The sequence below is a fragment of the Triturus cristatus genome, chromosome 7 (assembly GCF_964204655.1).
Source record: "Triturus cristatus chromosome 7, aTriCri1.1, whole genome shotgun sequence".
NCBI classification, from domain to species: Eukaryota; Metazoa; Chordata; class Amphibia; order Caudata; family Salamandridae; genus Triturus; species Triturus cristatus.
In genome coordinates this window covers 405,869,142-405,887,375 of record NC_140590.1, presented here as the reverse complement: position 1 = coordinate 405,887,375, position 18,234 = coordinate 405,869,142, and the positions used below count along the sequence as shown (strand labels likewise).

Genomic DNA, 18,234 nt, shown 5'->3' with positions numbered 1-18,234 from the left:
ATTGGTGTAGGAAATCAAATTGTTTAACTGCTCCAGGACCATGGCTTGTCATTTGGTGAAAAACAAATTAGATGGCTGCGTGCAATTTACGAGATTGTGAGCATTTAGATAATGTCTGTTGGTCCACTGCCTACATTTACTTGCTTCTTAGGATACCCATCCATGGAATCACTTTAATTAGGATGTGCTCCTGTAATGTGCTAAACATCTCTGTAGCTGAACTCCAGATACTGGCGTGACTGATTCGATCCTGCATTCAGCAGCATTTACTTGATTACTGGGCTAAAAGGGTTTCCAGTTACTTTTATCCTGCCAATAAAGTCTTTAAAATATACTTTTGTGATGTAAATGTGGATCTATAAGCTAAAAAAGCTTTCCAGATGCTATGAATGTTAGTTTGTCTACAAAAAGAATATACTCTCATCCAAGCTTAGCAAGAGCACACTTCTTTGTAAATTCTCTATTTAGGAGCCACCTTTTTCTGGAATTGCCTTGTTGCTTCGACACGGCCACCATCATAATCTGTCGTTAATTGCATTAAGGAAACAATGTTTATGTAGGTCTTGCCAATGTTTTTAATAAAATAATAAAATCAAGTCCGAGACCAACATTCCAACTCCTAATTAGGGCCAACAGGTAAGCCCATTTCTTTCGCTGTGTTAAGTTTGCACAGTTTTCTAATCGCAGAGAGGAAGGTTCAAGACCTTGTACATTGTCCACAAAGCCAGGAAAGGAAATTCAGATACATACTGGAATAAGTGTTATTACTGCAGTGATTCACAATACAGTCTAAGAAGGGCAAACTTTCTTTTAGATGTCTACAGATGATTACAAAATGGAAGCACTATATGACTCTGAAGTTTATTGCCAGGTGAAATTTGAAGCTTCACATTTGTGGCATGTGTAGCTGTAGATACACATGCTCTGCATACCCCTGCCGTCTAGTGTTGGGCTTGGATGTGTGCAACTTGTTTTTCCACAAAAAACTCTATTGAGTCACAAGGTATAGTGACGCCTAGGACAGGTAATGCACATGTATAGTAGCAATGGGGTAACCCTGTGTCCCTCAGAACCTGGGTATCTATATCAAAAGCTACAGTTGGTTCTGTCGGGTAAGAACCATTACTTCAAAGTTATGAGCTCAATCATAAAGCATACATTTTGGTTTTAGCAACAAAGTTAGAACATCAAAAGACAGACAATTTTATGCTATGAACTTTTCGTTCTATAAAGCAGTGTTATTATGCATTCTGCGATGAGGCTGTTCAATTCAAGAGTGGAGTGACATTCAATATAGTGAAAAAAGGTGCTCAGTGACCTGGTTGAAGTAAGTTTCGTTTATACATAGGTGAGACAAACCTTATGTACAAAATTTCCAAGAGCGAAATGAGCTAAAACTGGTCAGTATAACGAAGAGCACAATGTCTCCGGTAGATACACGGTTGCTTGCTAATTTAGAACCAGGAGACCTGCTGGAACTGAACCAAAAATCAACATCAACCCGGACATAAGCATTATGTTCGAGGCATATGAGCTGCAGATTACACACTTTTGCATAGATCGCCATCTGGTGTTGGGCCCGGATGTTTGCAGTTTGTTTTTCCTCTTGGAAAGTCTTTGGAAGTCACGAGGTCGGTGACTCCTCCTTTGGATCGTATTGCGCATGGGCTTCGGCTCCATCCTCAGATTGTTTTTTTTCCGCCATCGGGCTCGGATGTAATCTTCGTGCTCCGGTTCCGAACATTTCCAGTTCGACGATCAAAGCGGAATCCTCACTGATCGCGGTATTGTTCAGATCGACATCTCCTCAATCACCTTCTCATCGACAAATCTTCGGTTCCAGTCGTCGACGGCGGCCTTCGGGCCTACCCAATCTCCGGTCCCGGCTAATGGAAAGAACTCCATTCAAGAAGTGCCCTCGATGTGTGTCCAAATTCCCCCACACCGATCTTCATAAGGTGTGCAACTTCTGCCTCTCCCCTGAACACGAGGCTCGAGACTGTCCGGCCTGTAATTCTTTAAGATCGAAAAAGACTATTCGGGATCGAAGAGCCAGACGAAACATGGCGCACTCCTCGACCTCCGTTCCAGTCGACATCTTCGGAGACGACGTCGAAGATCCGGGACAGCAGCACACCGAAGAGGACATCGTCAGTGCTTCCGAAGCCGACGACTCAGATGTGGAGGACATCACGCCGGCACAGAGGGTCGTGAGTGATATACCCCCTCCCACACCCGCGCCGACACCCAAAAAGGCTTCGGTCATGCCTTCGCCTCCGGGCCTAGGCAAGACCAGAGACACTGCTTCATACACCCCACCTTTGGGCCCGGTGAAGAAGCCAAATAAGCCTTCCGGCGGCTCGGGCTCGAGCCAGCCTTCCAGCGGTGCCGAGAAACACACTTCGGCACCGAAAAAGAAACCGGCCTCTACCTCGACACCGAGCTCCGCACCGAAGTCCTCGGTGTCGAAACCCAGCGCTTCCGTACCGACGCCATCTTCGGTACCGACCAAACCGCATAAGGCCCTCGGCACCGACACTTCCACGCCGAAGCCCACCTCGGCGCCGACCAACAAATCGGAGGTCACCAAGCCCAGTGCTAAGCACGGTACGGACAAGCCTAAAAAGTCATCGGCCCTGAAAACTTCAGCGCCGACGGAACAAACATTGTCACAGGAACTGTTTACACCGGATCGTTTACAAAAAAACTCTTACCAAGGATCCAAAAACTGGACATTTGGCACTCTCTTCCAAAAAGAGACATTTGGACGAACCGGCTCCGCCTCCACCCCCAAAGAGGAAGGACTCTGCTACTTGCCCTTTCAGAATACCTTCCCCACCTCCTCCACCTTCTCCACCCTCTCCACCTCCGCCCCCTCCGCCTTCTCCACCCCCACCTCATCGCTCTCCGACCCCGTCTCCAGACGATGATGATCAGGGGGACCCATATCAGGATCCAGGGGATGTGCCCCTTAGACCCCACCCCTACAGGATCCCCAGACCCATGGGACAACTACAATAACCCAGACATTCCAGACGTCCCACAAGATGACATTTACCCTTACAGACCATCTCCACCGGAAGACTCATTAGGTTTCCACCACCTACTTCAGAGGGCGGCACATTATCACGGGGTAGAGTTACACACTGACCCAGTGGAGGAGGATTTCCTCCTCGACACATTTGATACCGCACGTAGGTCTACCTCCATACTACCTATGCTCAAGGGGGTGGTAAAACATGCGCCAGAGGTTTTTAAGAACCCAGTCAGGGTCAGGGTCATTAACCCACGCATAGAGAAAAAGTACAAAGCTGCCCCCACAGATCCTGCCTATATCAAAGGGCCAGAGCCACTAGATTCCCTAGTGGTTTACACTGCACGAAAGAGGTCAAATTCCCAGGCGTCAGGCGAAGCACCACCACCTGACAAAGAGTCGAAGCTACTGGACGCGTCAGGAAAGCGCACTGCGTCACAGGCAGCCAATATATGGCGTATCGCCAACACCCAAGCGCTATTGGCCAGATACGATGGGGCGCATTATGATGAATTAGAAACCATAATGCACCACGTCCCGGAAAGATACAAAATTAGGGCCAATTAATTAATTCAAGAGGGTAAGACAATAACTAACACCTCCATACGCTGTGCCCTAGATGCAGCAGACACAGCCTCCAGGGCCATTAATACTAGCGTCCTCCTCCGTCGCCATGCTTGGCTGAGAATATCTGGTTTCAAACCAGAGGTACAGGTCTCCATCCTAAATCATCCCTTTGACCAAGAACACCTATTCGGCCCAAAGGTAGATGATGCCCTCGAAAAAATGAAGGACACTGATACGGCAAAATCAATGGGAGCCCTGCAGTCACACCCTCCTAGGCGCTCCTTTCGCCGCTCTTCCTTTCGGAGTACATCTAGAGGCTACTCCTCAGATAGCGCGTCCACTTCCTACAAATCCCCCACTCAGTCCACCTTCACAAGGGGTTATCAAAGAGGCGGCTATAGGAGCAATAACAATAAAGGCAGAGGCAAAACAAATACCGCCCGCTCTGCCACACCGCCTACCCAATGACTTTCTTCCGCTCCCTCCAGACCATACCACTCCGGTCGGGGGCAGACTACAAAATTTCCTTCAGGTCTAGGAGACCATCACCTCAGACAAATGGGTGACCCAAATTATTCGGTCAGGATACTGCCTGGAATTAACATCTACCCGCCCAAAAATTCCACTCAGGCAACGCCCAATGTCACAAGAACATTCCACATTACTAAAACAGGAGGTAATCTCCCTCCTACAAAAACAGGCAATAGAACGAGTTACCGTCAATCAGCAAAATGTAGGGGTCAACTCCCTATATTTTCTAATACCAAAAAGGGACGAGACTCTACGACCTATCCTAGATCTCCGGCCCCTAAACACATACATACATTCAGACCATTTTCACATGGTAACGCTTCAGCAGGTGCTTCCGCTCCTCTCCCAGAACGACTTCCTCACCACACTGGACTTGAAAGACGCATACTTTCACATTCCGGTACACCATACTCCCAGAAAGTACCTCAGATTTGTAGTGGACGGGCAACACTACCAGTTCAAGGTGCTCCCATTCGGAGTCACAACAGCACCAAGGGTATTCACCAAGTGCCTAGCGGTAGTGGCGGCACATCTCAGAAGACAGCACATTCACGTCTTCCCATATTTGGACGACTGGCTCATAAAAGCCACGTCCTACAACCAATGTGTACACCACACCGCCACTACAATCCAACTACTTCACCAACTAGGCTTCACGGTGAACCACCAAAAGTCCCAGCTGACACCATCCCACATAAAGCAATACCTCGGTGCCACCATAGACACCTCAAAAGCCATAGCCTACCCCAATCCAGCCAGGATTGCAAGCATTCAGGCTTTGCGTCAAAGATTCATACTTCAACACTCCCTTCCAGCAAGAGTGTTTATGCAACTGATAGAGATGATGGCCTCTTGCATTTTCATAGTGCCCCACGCAAGACTCCAGATGCGTCCACTCCAAGAGTGCTTAGCGCGCCAATGGAACCAGGCCCAGGGGCAACTGACAGATCTGGTGTTGGTAGACGGTCGCACCCATCGCTCTCTGCAGTGGTGGAACATCACAAACCTTTCCAAAGGTCGACCGTTCCTGGACCTGGTTCCGCAAATAATACTAACGACAGACTCATCGCTCTCCGGCTGGGGAGCTCATCTATTACACCTCACAGTGCAGGGCACATGGACGCCGCGACAAAAGTTACTCCATATCAACCGTCTGGAGTTACTAGCAATTTCTCTAGCCCTAAAATCCTTTCAGAGACAGATTTTAGACAAGGCAGTCCTCATTCGCACAGACAACATGACGGCCATGTATTACATTCAAAAACAAGGCGGCACACACTCTCCACAGCTCTCTCAACTAGCACAGAGCATGTGGAGATGGACAATTCCACACACAATTTTTCTCCTAGCCCAACCTGTCCCAGGAGTCCAAAACACCATGGCAGATCTGCTCAGCAGACAGACGCAACAGATCCACGAGTGGGAACTTCCGCAGGTTCTTCACCCGTTCTTTCAAATGTGGGGGCATCCGCAGATAGATCTCTTCGCCACCCACAAACAAAAAATGCCCAAGCTTCGCCGCCAGATATCCACACCCATTGTCCAAAGGCAATGCGATATGGAGGAACTGGTCAGACAAATTTGCGTACGCTTTTCCACCTCTCCCACTAATTCCATTAGTGGTGTGAAAGCTACAACAGAATTCCCTCACACTGATCCTAGTAGCTCCAACATGGGCCAGACCACCGTGGTACACCACGTTGCTGGAACTCTCGGTAGTACCTCACCAACAGCTACTCCTCTCACCATGCCTCCTAACCCAGAACCATGGAGAGATCAGACACCCGGACCCAGACAGCTCAACCTTGCGATCTGGCTCCTGAAATCCTAGAATTCGGATACCTAAACCTTCCCCCTGACTGTATGAACGTCATCAGAGAAGCTAGACGCCCTACCGCTAGAGCCTGCTACGCTGCCAAGTGGAAAAGATTTGTTGTTTATTGCCATAACAACACAATCAATCCTCTAGACGTGTCTATTCAACACATCATAGGAAACTTACTCCATCTACAAAGGTGTAATCTAGTATATACCTCCATTCAGCTACACCTTGCAGCAATTGCAGCTTACCTACAAAACAGGCAGCACATATCACTTTTCAGGGTACCTGCCATTAAAGCCTTCATGGAAGGCCTAAAAAGAACAATTCCCCCCAGAGTACCACCCTCACCTGTGTGGAACTTAAATATCGTTCTCACAAGGCTAATGGGGCCGCCCTTCGAACCTTTGCATAAATGCGAACTGCAGTTTCTCACATGGAAACAGCTTTTCTTGTAACCATCACTTCCCTTAGAAGGGTCAGTGAGATACAAGCACTTACTATACAAGAACCTTTTCTTCAAATGCACCAGAACAAGGTTGTTCTCCGTACCAACCCAAAATTCCTACCTAAAGTCATTTCCCCTTTTCACTTAAACCAATCTGTAGAATTACCGTTTTTTTTCTCGCAACCTCAAACTGTTGCAGAAAGGGCTCTACACACGCTACATGTCAAACGAGCCTTACTTTACTATATCCAAAGAACACCACCTTTCAGAAAGACCAAACAACTGTTTGTCTCCTTCTCTCCACCATACAAGGGCAACCCCATCTCAAAATCAGGGATAGCGGGAGGAGCCTAGCGCGCAACCAAGATGGCCGCGTAGGCTTGTGGCTCCCGGGGGCCTCCGCAACCTCCCACGTCTATCCTGTCATAATCCTGATTTTTTTCGATGGGCTTTTGTTTATGATCTTGCGCTAAGGTGCCACTCGTTTTCCAAATCGAAATTGGACTCCGGGAACGTGTTTTTTGGCGATCTGAAGTTTGCGGCCTTCTCCGGCCTTGGTGCCGAACTCGGGTTGGTGAGGTGCCCGGCTGCGAATTGAACAACAGCGGCATGCCAGGCTGGGCCTGCCCCGGACCCCGTGCTTTCACTTTCGGTTTCGAGTTAAGCTACCGAGACTGATGCGTGGGACATTGGGAGAGCTGCGCGGAGCACGGAGTGCAAGGCCTAGTCTTGAACTGTAAACAGGCCACTTTCAGTTGGCGGCCCGGATCTCCTGGCCTTCCTCCGGGTGCTGGAGGGTGCTGACCTTGCTGATTGCTGACGATGACGACGAGAGTGGACGGCGACAAACTGAAACCCAAATCTACCCGGAGGGGAGCTTATTCCCAGGCCAACAATATGGACCGCTATGCACAGCCAAAGGGATCCCCTAGTGGATCGCGTAAATCGCCTGAGCCGCCCAAGGAGGCCTCGGGCGCATCATCCGAATTGACCCTGTTGGATGTCATGGGGGCCATTGATGAGATGAAGGTGACTGTGAACCAGCAATTGGATACTCTGGCTAACAAATTGGACTCGGTGCTGATTGATGTCACCTTGGTCAGAGCGGACCTGTCGAAAACCAATGACCGGGTCGACTCATTGACCCAAGCAGCGTCGAGCCTAACGGTAGACGTGGCCGCCTTGCAGACGACGGTGCGGAGGTTGCAGCTCGCCAGTGACCTCACCGAGCGTCGCCTTGAGGACTCCGAAGGCAGGGCCAGACGGAACAACGTCCGCATTGTTGGCGTGCCCGAACGGTCGGAGGAGTCTGCTGTGGATCTTTTTGTGGAGGATCTAGTGGTGACTCATCTAGCACCCAAAGGGCTGAGCAAGTTCTTCGCTGTGGAACGGGCCCACAGGATCCCGGGGGGTGCGCCCAAGGTGGGTGTCCCCCCACGGCCTATCATTGCCCGACTTTTTAATTTTCGGGATAGAGACGCTATCCTGCAGGCGTCGAGGGTGGCTGGGCCATTACGATTTGAGAACTCTGTTAGCTTTTACCCAGACTTTACACAAGCGGTTCAAAAGCAACGGATGGGATTCTCGGCCATCAAACGGCGCTTGAGAGACATGGAGTTCAAGTATGCGATGCTGTTCCCGGCTAGGCTGCGGGTCGAGTTGGATGGTCGCTCCCACTTCTTCGACCGGCCAGAGGCGGTGGGAGAGTGGCTGGATGCCCTGCCCAAGAGTCGGGATCGGGAGGGTCGGATGGCGGAGAGCGGAGAGGGTTTGACGGAGTAGGAATGGAACTGTGATCCTGGTGATGGACTGTATTGGTAACGTTTTGCACCTGTGGCTGCACTGGACTCCAGTTTGTAACGATTTGCCCCGTGGTATTTGGAGGTTGCGGGGGGCTTGCTGGGGCCCTTTCCTCCTTCTGGGATTTTTTTCTTGTCCTTTTTCCATATTGGGGCGACAGGCACACTGCATGTTGGGGGGGCTGATCGGGCTCACGCAGGGGTGCAGGGTGGGGGGAGTTTTGTTGGGGTTGATGGGGGGGGGGGGGGTTTGTTTGTTTGTTCCACAAGGCGGGGTAATATTTTTCGCTGTGCTATTATGATTGTGCTCCCCGGGAGGGGGATATTTTGTGCTGGGAGGGATGGGGGGTAGGGGACTGAGACTTCTTTCCTGGAATGTGAATGGGCTGGGGGACAGGATAAAGCGGGGGGTAGTCCTGCAGTTCTTGAAACGTATTTCGCCTGATATTGTGTTCTTGCAGGAAACGCACCTCATAGGGAACTCTTTTCATGCCATGAACAGACGAGGATATCGCCTCCTGGCCCATTCTGGTTTCACCTCTGGCTCGAGGGGAGTGGGCATTTTAGTCAGGACCTCTCTCCCGCTGGTGGTGGATGAGGTGCTCCACGACGACAGAGGGCGCTACACTGCGCTGGTGGGGAGGTGGGAGGGTAGATTGATTTCGCTGGTCGCGGTCTACGTGCCGCCGGGCCTGCAGACGGCCACCTTTGCTGATTTGGAGCGCCTGCTACTTGGGCTTCCGGGGGGGGTTTTGGTCTTGGGGGGGGGGGGGGGGGGGGGGGGGGGGATTTTAACGCAGTGGTTTCCGGAGTTGAAGATCGACACCCCCCTAGGGACCTCCCTCGGGCTCAGAACTGGCTGGGGGGCTTTCTGGATACCCTGGGACTGATAGACTGCTGGCGGTTGAAACATCCTGGACAGGCGCAATATACCTTCCACTCTGGGGCCCACAGTAGTCTTTCGAGGCTTGACTAGATGCTAGTGCCTGCGGCCCAAGCTGGGATGATCGGGGAAGTGCGACACTTGGCACGCGGTATATCTGATCACTCCCCTCTTTTGCTACACCTAGATATTGCCTTGGGGGCGGAGGGGAGGGTGGCGCCGATCAACCCCTGGTACCTACGAAACCCCACGATCCGTGCAGACCTGGTTAAGTCTTTGGAACACTATTTTAATGATAACGTGGGGTTGGTGTCTTCCGCCATCTCCCTTTGGGAGGCCTTTAAGACGGTGCTCCGGGGCCAGGCCCTATCTCTCATTTCCCATACCAAAAAATGCGAGGCGCAGGAGGTTGTTCGGCTAGAAAATGAGATCACCGAGTTGGAGAGTGAGTTGGAGCAAGGTGTTACGGATGACGGATTGCATGTGCTGGAGCTTAAGCAGGCCGACTATAAGGCGCTGGTTACTGAATCTGCTAGGAGTATGAGCAGGGAGCAACAGGGGCGATTGTACGATATGGGTGATAAGGCCGGGAAGTTGATTGCCTGGTTGGATAAGAAGGAAAGAGCGAGTCGAGTGGTGCCAGAGATTGAGAGGGTGGATGCTGTGCGTGTGACGGACCCCGGTGACATTGTTGATTGCTTTGTGGAGTATTTTCACGGGGTCTACTCTCCGGTCTCAGAGCGATCGGAGGAAGACTCTCGACTGCTGCTTCGAGATATTACTCTGCCTTCCCTATCTGATGAGGATAAAGTATTGATGGATGCGGCCCTATCGCCAGATGAGATTGCTTTGGCCATTCGTTCCATTGCCTCGGGTAAGGCCATGGGTCCTAACGGACTTCCCATCGAATTGTATAAGCTGCGCCCAGATGCGATTGCCCCGTATCTCCGGGACATGTTCCTTGAGGCTCAGGCGGCGGGCTCCCTCCCTTCTGACCAACGTCTTGCTACTATTGTTGTTATCCACAAGGAAGGGAAGCCGCGGGATCGGTGTACTTCTTACAGGCCTATCTCTTTGTTAAACGCGGAGCCCAAAATCCTCGCCAAGGTACTGGCCAATCGCCTGATCCGGGTTGTGGGCGACCTGATTCATCAGGATCAATCCGGTTTTATACCCCATCGCAATACCGCTTTGAACCTGCGGCGACTGCATGGCGTCCTTGCTCGCGCCCCATTCATTCGTGAGCCGGCCATCTTGGCGTCCTTGGACGCTACCATGGCGTTCGACACCTTGGAATGGCCATACATCTGGGCGGCGTTGGTGAAGTTTGGGTTCGGCCCGGGGTTTATCGGTTGGGTGAAATTGCTTTATGACAACCCACTGGCACAGGTAGTGGTCAACGGACGGGTGTCGGCTCCCTTTGTTTTGGGTAGGGGCACCCGACAGGGATGTCCACTATCGCCTCTTCTCTTTGCGCTTTACTTGGAGCCCCTTGCGGAATGGTTGCGGTGGCACCCCTCGATACGTGGCCTTCGATGGACGCCGGAATACGAGGATCGTGTTTCCCTATATGCGGACGATATCCTCTTGTATCTTGCATCTCCGCGTAAATCGCTCATTGTATTGGTGGATGTGTTGAGCTCCTTTGGTCGCAACTCCGGATTGGTAATTAACTGGGCTAAGTCTTGTGTATACGTTCTCTCTGGGGAGGCCCCCCCCCCTTCCGCGGGGGTGCCCTATCCAGATTGCGGAGTCGGGGTTCACGTATTTGGGTATCTTTATAACCCTGGATCCGGTGGCCCGGTATGAACGGAATCTTCTCCCCCCCCCCCCCCCCCCCCCCCCCCTTCAGCGCCTAAGGGCGGATGTGGCGGGTTGGAGGCGGCTGCCGCTCTCGCCGCTCGGCCGGGCAGCATTGTTCAAAATGATGTCGCTACCACGTTTTTTGTACGCCCTGCAAAATACTATGGACGTAGTGCCGGCCCGTTATTTTCGGGAGGTGGAGTGTCTCCAGCGTCGATTGTTTTGGGATGGGCGGCCGTGGATTGCTCTTGCTAAACTGACCCTACCGTGGTATGACGGGGGGGTCGCCCTCCCTGACATTAAGCGATATTACTGGGCCTCCCAGTTGGCTGCCGTCAATCACGGGATGTATGGCCCTGCTTTGAACCCGGCTTTTGAGATGGACAAATTGCTACTGCCAGGCGGAGACTATAATTGAGCACTATACTCGGGGGTCCCTTGATGCGCGGTTGACGGGCCCGACGCGGGTCGCAGTGCAGGTGTGGCATGCGGCGATGGGGTGGAGGGATCGCTTGACTCGGGCTACGCCATTGTACGCGTCCTAGCGTTTGGGTTGTCTGTATACTACGAAAGGCTTCGAGAAGTGGGATACGATTGGTATCAGCACGGTGGGGGATCTCTGGACAAAAGGGAAATTCAAGACGTTCGACATGCTGAAAACGGAATACCAGTTGAATGATAGGGAATACGATCGGTATGTTCAAGTTCATCATGCCTTGTGTTCTCAGACGTGGCGGCTATTCCGGAGCATTCCCCGTTGGAAGACAGAATATTGGACGGCTATGTGCCGGATAGCACCATTTCGTTGATTTATAAAAAGCTTATCACTGATCGAATGGGTTTGCTGGCCTCATTGCGGGAGACATGGATTGCAGACGGTATAGAACTGGACGACGAGGATTGGGTGTCAGCGGTGGCCTCCCCGAAAGAGGTGGCTATCCCGGCACGATTGCGGTTCGTCCAGCTTAAGATACTGCATAGAGTGTACGTCACGGGGCCCGGCCTGATGCGTATGGGGTATTCGGTGGATGGTTTGTGTAAGCGAGGCTGTGGGCTACTGGGGACTTTCTCCATATCTTGTGGGAGTGTCCGGAGGTGACTCGGTTTTGGTGCAGAGTGCATGCGGTGTTAGAAGAAGTCACGCATGTTGCCTTATTGCCGGAGGCACGTAGATGCTTGCTGAATGTCTGGGAGCCGACTGATTACAATGTGACGCAGACGCAATGGGTGACCCTAGGCTATATGATAGCGAAGCGTGACATCGCAGAACTGTGGGGCTCCCAGAGGCCGCCAACGGTCTCCGAGTGGAGGGAACACATGGACTGGTGTATGTTTAGAGAGAAAACGGTGTATGTGGCGAGAGGCAAGCCTGGGAAGTGGTTTAAGGTGTGGGGTCCCTGGAACTCCTATCGTGGAGGTATTTGCGCCCCGCCCCAGACGTGTGAGATGGACGCCGCTCTGTCTCCCTAGCCCCCGCATTCCTGTATGCTCCTGCGACATGCGACTTTGTCGCTTCTGCCTTGCCCCCCTCCCCCCCCCCCTCTGTCTACCCGGGTTGGTTTACTCCCTCGATACGAGGAGCACATGTTTCTGCCATTAACTTCCTCTGCCTTGTGAGTTTGCTGTTTTCTGTTTTTCAAAAATATGAAACCTTTCCTGTTTGTTTAGGGACTGCGGCTGTGGCTGACTGCGATGATTAGCACTTTAGTAACTCTTTTGCTGCTTCATTGATGTGCATGTTAAGTCGTGCCTATGTTTACACTGCATTTAGCGGCCGGCCTGTTGGTTGTAGGCCCATACTTGTATCTTTTTTAAATTGTAATAAAGGTTTTAAAAAAAAAAAAAAAAAAAATCAGGGATAGCCAGGTGGATTGTAAAATGCATACAAATTTGCTACCACAAAGCAAAACGAACGCTATCCGTTCCCCCTAAAGCCCATTCTACACGGAAGATAGGGGCTTCTATGGCTTTTCTAGGGAACATCCCATTAGATGATATCTGCAAAGCAGCTACATGGTCAACACCGCACACTTTCACTAAACCTTACTGTGTAGATGTACAAACCAAGCAACAAGCTAGTGTGGGCCAGGCTGTACTAAAAACGCTATTTCAAACTACTGCAACAGATACAGGTGGTCGCCGCTAAGGCTGGGAACTGCTATATAGTCTATGCAAAAGTGTGTAATCTGCAGCTCATATGCCTCGAACGGAATAAGCTACTTACCAGTATGCATCTGTTCTTGGCATGTAGAGCTGCAGATCTACACACGCCCACCCGCCTCCCCGGCTACCTGTATCTGTTCCATTCTATCTTATTTAGAAACAACACACATGGGTTTCTTCACTGTTATTACTACGCTCCATCTTTCCCTGTTGGCAAAAAACAATCTGAGGATGGAGCCGAAGCCCATGCGCAATACGATCCAAAGGAGGAGTCACCGATCTCGTGACTTCCAAAGACTTTCTAAGAGGAAAAACAAACTGCAAACATCCGGGCCCAACACCAGATGGCGATCTATGCAAAAGTGTGTAGATCTGCAGCTCTAAAAGGCCAAGAACAGATGCATACTGGTAAGTAGCATATTCCTTAGTCATGGCAGGTCTTCTTCAGGACAAGGACTCCCCTGCACGTCAAGCTGACATCAGGCTTTCCTGGTTCCACCTCTTTTTTACCGGCAGTCCAGCAGATTCCCTCGAGACTGCTGGATGTAACTCATGAGCATCATATCGCTAGGATCCAGTTCGCATTGAATGGACCAAGTATCGAGGACTAAATTACTAATGTTCCTCTTGAGGGCAGATTGATTCCCACAGCGGCCATACCCCGCAGTTATCTAATTTAGAGGAAAACGGCTAGTAACTCCAGATTCATTTTGAGATGCAATACATTTGGGGGTCTTCCTGAAGCTTCCAGATATCCGGCCAGTCTTTGATATCCCTCAAAGCCGTTTTAGGAGAATTGTCTGTCTTCCCCTTTCATCTTTCACCTTGTCCTGAAGAAGACCCGCCATGACGCTTTCTTAAATAATGATTACATCAGTGTCGAAACGTCAACGTTGATTTTTGGTTCTGTTCCATCAGGTCTCCTGGTTCTAAATTAGCAAGCAACTGTGTATCAAACAAGCCTCTCTCCATGTCCCACGATGGGCATTGTGCCTCTTCTTCGGTTGGCGCTCTTGTTGTTCCCCTTCCTCCCAGTATTGAGGAGTCGCTGTCGGCATAGCCCTAGAGCGGGCCCTAATCCCCCAATGTAAAAATGCCTAAACTAGTTATGGATGTTAAAGCAACGTAGTGCCATTGCTACAATTCCGAAAAAGCCGAACCGCTAGCGGGTAAGTCGGTGTTGACCGAGTAGCTTGGTCAAGGCTTCCATTTGAGGCCTTCATCACTCCTGGAAAAAACAAAAAAATGCTTTTCTACTCTACATCCTGACCACTCTTACCGCTTTCCTAACCACCCTCCACCCCTTATTAACACAGCCCTGGGGTCTGTGGTCCCTCCCCCTGAGATAGCATCCATCTCCTCAGAACACACAGTAGTCATAAAAATAGCAGAGAGTTGTGCAACTCCTCTTGAAAGAGGACTAGTTTAAGCTCCCTCAGCAGTGGCCACCGTGACCTGTTCGGACTCTGAGGAAAGTATGCAATGGGAGACTGTACTCTATCGCTAGGGACTCCTAAATCACTCCAAGGGTCAGCTAAAATCCCATGCTCTTTCTGGCTAAGTTTAAATATTTAATACCTACAAAGGACTCCCGCCCTATTGCTCAACGGTTGTGAGAAAGTGGCTCTGTGTATATACTGTTCCCAAATAGGTACAGTGTGTACAGAGTCCACAGTCCCCAGAGGTTTGGCAGAGGTTACATTTAGATATAACCTTACTCTCTAAAGTGGTAGCTTGGTCGAGCAGTAAGGCAGTATCAGAGGACAGTGTAAAGCATTTGTTGTACACACTCAGTCAGCAAAGGGTCTCACACACTCAAGAACTGAACTCTAGGCCAATGGTTTATATAAAAATTATATGGTTTTATTTTAGAACCAACAATAGGTATCAAAATATGCTTTCTCAGGATGAGATGCTTTAGTTAAATACTTTGTAATAGGCATTTGACTTTTGCAGATAATAGTTAGTTTTGTTGCAATAGGCAACACAATTTCAAACACAATAATACATTGAGCTCAATGGGAATTTTAAGTTATATGCAATTGATTACTTTCAGGATTACTTTTCTAACTCCAGGACTGGATCCTAGATTGAGTCCTGGGACAGTTCTTGGGAACAGGTGAGTAAATACTTTTTAGTTACTGTTGTGATTTTTCAGCAATATTTTGCTATTTTAAAAGTTGACACTTAGAAACTTTTTCTGATCAAATTACCAATGTTAACCTATGGAAGGAAATTCACTTAGCAGGTAAGTGGCGTTATGGTTACTTGCTCTATGTCAGTGTTGGATCCTGGATCCAGCACTAGTGTACCACCTGTAAGCAGTTGAGAAACTGCGTTTAAGTTATACAGCGATTTTTAAGGAATATTTATAAGTTTGCAAAATCGACACTTAGAAGAAATTTCATAGAAAAACAGTCAATGGTTTCCTATGGAAGAAAATTCAAGTTACGGGTAAAGTATATTCTCGTTACTTTTGTAATCCAGTGCTGGGCTCTTAGGCTCAGTACTGGGGCATCTATCTAAAACAGGTAAGTAATTACGTTTTCACAGTTGGTACGATTTTTAAAGAATATTTGTAGTTTGCAGGAATCGACACTTAGAAGAAATTTCACAGAAAAACAGTCAATGGTTTCCTATGGGAAAAAATTTAGTTAGTGGTAAGTAAGGTTGGGAGTACTTTTCAGGGTCAGTGCGGGGCACCAAGATCCAGCACTGGGATCTCTCCTAATAGCAGGTGAGTATTTCCGTTTTCGTTACTCTGTTGATTTTAGGTGAATATTTTAAAGTTTAGAAACTCCACACTTAGAAGAAATTTCAGAAGTAGCCAGTCAATGTTACCCTATGGAAGAAAAGTGAGTTATCAGCTTTTGGGTAAGTACTCGACTGGCAGAGTGAAGGTCCTGAGCATAGACTCGGGGGGGTCTCCCAGGGTCAGGTAAGTACAGTTGTTACACCTTCAGCGGCACAGGGGCAGCTGGGTGCAGAGAGAGTTAGGACCAATGTTATCCTATGGGAGGCAGGGGGGCCTTGGTTGGTGGCTGCTGACTAGCAGGCCACGCGGCTGTGGGAGCTGGGCTCTTGGTCACTTGCTCAGGGCAAATGGGGAAGTAGGTAGGGGGTAGAAGTTGCACTGCTAGGGCCACTCGGGCGGCTGGGTGCAGTGTGCTTTTGAGCCTTCGGGCGCTCAATGGATTTCAATGGGAAAGCTCCAGGATGAACAAAGGCTGCAAGCTTAGGGACGAAGATTCTTCAGGTGCCACCACCACTTCGAGAGGTAAGTTGGGTAGTTGGAGGATAGGTAGGTACCCAGGAGTCAGGCACAGGGTGCCGGGTGCAGGTGTGCCTTTTGATGTCGGGAACTCTTGCCCTCTGTTGATCGCATTGGGGGGGTCCCTGATTCTGAGGCTGAAGGCGTCGCCAGGAGCGTCGAGGTGGGTCCTTGGGTGCCGGATTTGGGGTCACAGTTGCCGGGGGGACGTCCTTTGGGTCTTTGTTCACTCCGGCACAGGCCAGGCTTGGTGGGTGCAGAGTGTGCAAGGTTCGCGGTTCCGGGCTGATGCCAAGGGTTAGAAACTTGCTTTGAGCAGAGCCACTGCTCGTGGGAGTCCCAGGTGCTCAGTCACAAGGTAGCCAGGTCCTCCGGGGTTTGTGAGGTTGCTGGCCACAAGAGGTGCCGGGATTTAGCAGGTTCGAGGGTCGACAGGCCGGTAGGGCTGGGGCCAAAGCAGTTGGTGTCTTTCTCTTCTTAGCAGCTGCACAGCAGGTCTTATTTCTTCTTGTTCTTCTTTGCTAGTTTAGAATCTGGAATCTCAGGAAGGAAGGTTCAGGGTGCCCCTAAATACCAGATTTAGGGGCGTTACAAGTAGGTAAAGGGCAGGGACCAATGGGTCTCTGCCCTGTGGTGGGTACACCCCCCTTCCTGCCACTCTCCTGTGGGAGGGGGGCAGCAGCCTAGTCTTGATTGGACAGGGCTCCCCATCTTCAAGATGGCGAAAGCCCGGAGATGTGCTTTACCTTGCCTCCCCCACCTGAGGGGTGGGGCTGGCACATCCCCTGTCCTTACTTGGGGTTTCCAGCCAGTCTTCCCGCCAGAGTGGGGGTCAGAACCGGTGGGGGCCAGTTGCTGAGTACAGCAAGTGGCCTGGAGAAGCTCACAAAGGCGGCATGCCTTTGAAGCTTCCCCCTGCCCATCCTGGGGGAGGAGACCTAGCATCTCGCTCAGGATGTGCATTGTTGCAGGCCCAGGAGAGCGGGGGCTCTCCACCTAGGGGTCCAGCAACATGTCTGCTGTGTGGCAGCCTCTCAGACAAGACGTGGATTGTTGGTTAGGTTTCAGGGGGCATCTCTAAGATGCCCTCTGGAGTGCTTTGTACATTAAATCCCACACTGGCATCAGTGTGCTGAGAAGTTTGATACCAAACCTCTCAGTGTACAGTGTTGCCATTATGGTGCTGTGGAGTTCGTGTTTGACGAGCTCTCAGCACCATATACTCTTAAATGGCAGCACTGCACTTACAGTGCCCAGGAAGGGACCTGGGTACTGTAGGGGCACAGGGCTCATGCGCCCACACCACTGACATAGTGCACCCAGCTAGAGGGGTGGCTGATGTATGCCAGGGCAGTGTAGGTTGCGGGCTTGGCACACAGGGATGTGTGCCATGTCGACCCTTTGTTTTGTCTTGTACCCAGAAACTCGGCCTGCAAGGGCAGTGTGTTTGTGTTAGGGTACAGGGCGTCTAAGGGTAGCACAATAAGTACTGCAGCCCTTAGAGGCCTTGCCTGGTCACAAGGCCCTGGGTACCTAGGGTAGCATTTACCAGGGGCTGAGGCTTTAGGAAAGGAACATAGGCCCTGGGCGCCTGATTGGCAAGAGTCCAGGGTACACTTAGTCAAAGTACATTCAGCAATTCAGCAAAAAGTGGGGACATACCATGCAAGAAAGATGTCACTTTCTCATAACGGTCATATCAGTTATAGATAGATGAAAGGCAACGACCATTTTGGACCGGTCAGTTGCTTGTCACCTTATCCTCGCTGCGCTACTTGAGCTGCTCCTTCCTTTCACTCAGAACTGAATGAAACCCTTTACTCGTATTAGAATAATCTCTGAGTAGCTTAAACTCTGAACAACTAGGTTTCCGGGATACCAAACTAAGATCCCCCTCTCTGGATCTTGTCACTGAC

At 50.4% G+C, this 18,234-nt stretch overlaps 1 protein-coding gene across 2 annotated transcripts in view; it reads left to right on the top strand.

Moving 5' to 3' along the window:
* The window catches only part of THAP7 (THAP domain containing 7), a 204,350-nt gene that overhangs the window by 170,199 nt on the left and 15,917 nt on the right, over nucleotides 1-18,234 (top strand). The window lies entirely within an intron of this gene.